This window comes from Panthera uncia, chromosome B1 (genome assembly GCF_023721935.1).
Source record: "Panthera uncia isolate 11264 chromosome B1, Puncia_PCG_1.0, whole genome shotgun sequence".
Lineage (NCBI taxonomy): Eukaryota > Metazoa > Chordata > Mammalia > Carnivora > Felidae > Panthera > Panthera uncia.
The window spans coordinates 34,125,131-34,131,130 of NC_064811.1; positions in this window are offsets into that span (position 1 = coordinate 34,125,131).

Here is a 6,000-nt window from a genome sequence, read left to right on the forward strand (position 1 = left end):
TTCACTTTCTCAAATGACCTATTCTGGAGATGGAAAGCTAACTGATATGGAAAAACATTATAATATTGATAATTTTATATTTATAATATTATACAATTTATAATATTTATAATATTCAAATATTGACATCTGGGGTTGAAAGGCCTCTATAGACCGGTTTTGCGTGGGTCCTTTGGAAAACATACTATGGCTTTCCTTCGTCAAGCCACAAGGCAAATCTCTGATTGACAATATTTGGGCCAAAGCACCAGAAAAATGAATTATGTGTATAAGACAACACCTACGTACTTAACCCACAGAGATTCATACTATTTATTTCAGAGCCAAGGTGATTCCCTTCAGCAACCTGTGCTATAGTTGGTAGGCTAACGGGCAGAATTAGCAAGAGGTTAAAAGAGTTATTTCTACTTGGTGACTAACCCCATTTGATTGTCTTAAGTGTGTCTGGCTCCTAGAGTGTGCTTTTATTTCAGATGATTATGAATGTTCCAAGTGGACTCATTGCAGCCACCTGGCTTAAGGACTGTAAGGCACTTCGGAAATCAAATTTCAGGAAAGAAGATTGGTTTGAGAAACAATGAACAAGGAGAAATCTTCTCTTTGCAGAGCTGCTGTGTGTCAAAGTTTATCCTCATTATATTATGGTAGGAAGAAAAGAACAAATTAAGACATTTAACTGCTTAAAATTTGAGACCCAATTACATTTAACACTGCAAATCTTGTTACAGGACCTGTGGGCTTACCTTTTCCCTGTGTGAAGTCTGGTGTATGTTAGCAAATAACATTTTTTTTAAATCATGGAATGGATCTGAGCTAAGTGGATAATCACTGCTACACATTCTCTGCCATATAAAAGAAGAGTCTATAGAATCCAAAGAGTTTTATAATTATATCAAAAGTCCTTAAAAAGAAAGCCTTAAAATATACTTCTTCCCTGCCCAGCATTCTAGTGCCAGCATGCTTTAAATTAATAGCAATTACATAACTGCATGAGTTCTAATTTTTAATATTAGGGGCCATTCAGATGCTCAATCTATCCTTTTAAATTGGCTCCCATAATGAAAGAACCATTAAGGGCTTAGTGATGTTCCAAGAACTCTTCCCAAAAGGGGGAGGGGGGGAGAGAGGGAGGGAAGGAGAGAGAAAATTGGCTCCTTCTCTTTGGCCAGTAACCCATGTTTTAATTGAATTTTGATGAGATGATGGATGTTGTCCTGTATTCCAAGTCTATATGCTAAATTAACAAGGCTGTCTGCTTAGTTTCCTCTTTTGAAGGCACACTGAGATGAGTTTCTGCTAATTCTCTTACATAAAGTATGATGTGGTATATCTCAAATTCTTGCTTGGTGCCTGGAATTGCCATTTTCTCCAAGCTGTTGCCATGCTGAAGCACAAGGTATCTGGTTTGAGGAAGAACTCCTAGCTGAATTATGTTCAATCAGCCAGGAAGAATCTATCTCGATATTTCAAAGGCACGCACCGAAGTCCTTAAAACTTCCTAACAGTATTTTTAAAGACTTACTTGTGCATCTCTTTACAGAAGGAACATGTCTCCGGTGTTGAATGCAGGCAGTTCATATTTGTCTATAAAATAAGAGTGATGAATGGAGCAATTGAGAAAATAGGTAATTTCAGCAAATTCTGGCACACAATTATTCACTCGTTTCCCAAGCTTTGTGCTTTAAGAAAAGTTGGGGGTAAACTCTATAACTCATTTTTCTCTTTATTCTGAGTAGTTTCAAATCCACGGTCTTTTTTCTTTACAGTGTAGTTGACACATAGTATTACATTAGCTTCAGGTGTACAATTTAACGTTTTGACAAGTTTATACATTATGCTGTGTTCACCACAAGTATAGCTACCATCTGTCCCATTATATCACTATTACAATATCACTGCCTATATTCCTTATGCTGTGCCTTTTATTCCCATAACTTACTCATTCCATAACTGGAAGCCCGCATTTCTCTCTTGCCTGGACCCAAACCACCCATTTTGCCAAACCACCATCTCTCTCCCCTCTGGCAACCATCAATTTCTTCTCTGTATTTATAGGTTTGATTCCGCTTTTTGTTCGTTTATTCATTTATTTTGTTTTGTTTTTTTAGATTCCATTTATGAGTGGAATTATATGGTAGTTGTCTTTCTCACTTTCTCAGTCTTACATATTTCACTTAGCATAGTACCCTCTAGGTCCATCCATGTTGTCTCAAATGGCACAATCTCATCTTTCTGTGGCTGCATAATATTCCTCTGTGTGTGTGTGTGTGTGTGTGTGTGTATAAGCTATTGTCTATTGATGGACACTTAGGTTGCTTCCATATCTTGGTTATTGTGTATAATGCATAATGCTGCAACAAATATAGGGGTGCATAGATCTCAAATCCACAGTCTTTTTTTTTAATTTTTTTTTAACATTTATTTATTTTTGAGACAGACAGAGAGAGAGAGAGCATGAACAGGGGAGGGTCAGAGGAAGAGGGAGACATAGAATCTGAAACAGGCTCCAGGCTCTGAGCTGTCAGCACAGAGCCCGACGCAGGGCTTGAACTCATGGACCGCGAGATCATGACCTGAGCCGAAGTCGGACGCCCAACCAACTGAGCCATCCAGGCACCCAAATCCACAGTCTTAAAGATTGACCCATTCCCTAGAATATGAGGGCTCAGGAGTAGAAGAGATTATTGAATTTTGTTATTTAGAATTTTGAGTCCTTTTTAATACTGGCATAAGTGGTCGTTTTACTTTTTAAATTTCTCAATGCAATAGACCTGCCCGATTATTGAATATAAAATACAAGTTCATTCACCATTCTGGTGCCAGAAAATAACATACCAAATGGCAGCTATCCACCTCCTACAGGCTGGATGGGTCAGAAAAGACCCTTCACCAGAGAAGCCCAAACAATGTAGTCTGGACTTGAGGTATGGCAGCCACAAAATTCTCAAGTGGCCAGGGAAAGACATAGACCCAGGGCTTGGGTTTGTGCTAGAAAAAACTGATCCCTGCACATCCTGAAACCCAGGTCTAAACTTCAAATTCCTCATATGCATCTTGGGCTAGAACTCATCCCTTGAAGTAAACCAGCTACCAAGAATCTCTGCAATCCATTTATGCCATAATATCCCCTTTTCTATGATACTGCTACAGACTGAATTGTGTCACCCTCAAAATTTGTATGTTGAAGTCCTATTGCCAAGTACCCAGGAATGGACAAGGAATGTGATCTTATTTGGAAATAGGGTCATCACAGATGGAGTTGGTTTAGGTCATATTAGAGTAGGCTGGGCTTCTGATGAAATATGTGTGGTATCCTCATAAAAAGAAAAAATTTGGACACAGACATACGTACATGGGGAGAGCACCATGTGCACATGAAAGCAGAGATTGGGCTGATGCAACAAACCAAGGAACCCGAAGATTGCCAGCAAAATGCCAAAATCTAGGGAACAGATGCTCTCATAGCCAACAGAAAGAATCAGTTCTACCAACATCTTGATCTTGATTAGACTTCTAGCTCCCCGAACTGTGAGACAATAAATTTCTCTTTTTTAAGACACAGTTTGTGGTACTTTGTCATGGCAGCCTCACAAACTAATACACTAACTCAAGCTCTGTTATTCACATAGCCCAGGAGGATCATGTGTAATCCAAGTTCAAATACAGATGTCAGAAACATTCATCCTCAATGATGAGCCAATTTGTCATGTTTGGGGTGAAGGTAGTCTAAAAGAGTATGACTAGAAAGCCAAAGCTTCCCCCTGTTCTTGAGGATATAAGCTGTATCAACATTTAATTGAAAACGCTAAACAAAAGGTCAGTTTTGACTAACGTTTGCATGTTATCAGAGATCCAGTAAATCGTATCTTCTCTGGGTCTTATCTTCCCCTCACGTGTGATGACAGGCATAGCAAAATAACCGTTAAAGGTCCCGTCTACCTCTGTTTTCTATTAATTATTATGCTGTTACTTATTGCAGTAAAACAATATTCTCAATGAAAAAAACATTTCAGAAACCATAGAAAAATAAAGTTCACACCTATTCCCAGTACTTAGAGAAACCACTCTGGCATAGAGCCTGTATTTTAATTTAACAAACAACTATTACGTGAAATGTTGATTTGTACCCAACACACTTCAAAAAGGACTTGTGGTGGCTTCCTATATATGCCTAATAGTCCAAAGGACTACTGAAATTAGGGTAAAAGTAGAAGGCTTTGCAACAAAGACAAGAACCTCATTGACCAGAAACAGTGATGCTAAGAAGAATAGAAACGGATGATCCCCAACATGTATCCCATGATGCCAGGGATTTTGCCTGTTTGCCCGTATAGGGTTTGGTGGCTGCTCCAGGCTTATTGCAGAAATCACCTTGAAATGGGGTCAATAATGAGAAGTAGTTATCTGAAGACTTTTAAAGATGGTAGGCTATTTAAGCAAACTGGTCTACTTAGCATTTTCCAAGCACCTAACGGCCAACCAGGGGCAGAGTCATTACTGAGAGTGGCCACAATTACCAGGTCTTAAGCACCCTGGAAACCACTTATCTTTGAGGCATATTGGTCTTCCAGAGGAGACGAAGATATTTCTAACACCCGATCTTTTTGTAGTAAATATATTCAAGCTCTTTTCAGAGTACCAGAAACTACCAGTGCTGTGAAATGACGCAGTGACTCTCTGGCATTAGCTTTCCTATCTAGCCTGATGTTTACAATGGTCCAGAATCAAAGCCACTGGCATAATACTGAATGGTCTCTACTATAACCCTTTAATTTGTGGATAACTATGCTTTCAGAAAGCCAAACTGGACTTAAGTTTTTATCCTAATTTGTCATGGAAAACTGTACTTTGGCTCCAATAAGCCATGAACTTTTTTTCTTGCCAAATATTTACTTAAGTATTAAGTGGTGTGTTTATCAGAAATGAGTACTTATTGAATAATTATTTCCTCCTGCTAGTTGTACCATCTATGGAGACTACGTTCAGTTTCGTTCATTCATTACATATGCAATTGAACATCTATTATGTGCTAAACACTGGGGGTACAAAGTAGAATGAGATAAACAGTCTTTTTCCTCGAAGAGCCTGCAGGCTAGTGGCAGAGCTAGACAAACAATTCCAGAACAGGATGATGAGTGCTATTATAGGGAAAGGGTGACATAGTGTATGACTCATAGTATAAGCTCAATAAAAATTTGATGAATGAAAGAATTGATGAATGATATGAAAGCATTTGGCAGGGACAACTAATTCAGGCTTGGAGGATTGGAGAAGGCTTCCAGGAGGAAATTATATTTAAACTAAGACCTGAAGGATGAGTAGGAATTTGAAAAAGGAGAAAGGGAAGGGATGACCACAGGAGAAAGTATTTTAGGTAGGAAGGACAACCATTAAAGGAGCCAGGAGTCAAGACACACATGGCACCCTGAAGAGATTGGAACCAATCGAGGATGATTGGAATGTAGAGTCACATGAGAAAAAGCTGGAAGATAGGCAGGGATGAGACCCTGCACAGATTTTATTAGCAAGGTTAAAAGGATTGAATTTTATCCTAAAAACAATACAGATCAATGGGAAAGTTATAAAGGGTCACCAAAAACCATAATGATATTTGCATTTTAGATGATTCCTCTTGCTACAGGAAGGATCCAATACTAGAGAAGGGGATGATGGTAATCTGGAGTGGGCAGTGGCATATAGGAAAAAAGGGTACTATTCAGGACATGTTTAGGAGGTATAATCAAAGGGTCTGGGAACTTGATGTGAAGGGTGAAGGGGAAAAATGAAAAGATGGTTTCCAGATTTCTGGGTATAGAGTGTTTCAGTTACCCATATTGCTGTAAAACAAACCACTCGCCATTGAGAAAACAATGTTTTATTTTAGCTAAACAAACAACTGCTTTATTATTTTTCATTATTCTGTCGGTTGATGATGCTCAGCTGGATGGTTTCTCTGCTGACCTGTTCTCTCTCATGTGTTTACAATCATCCAGCAGCTTG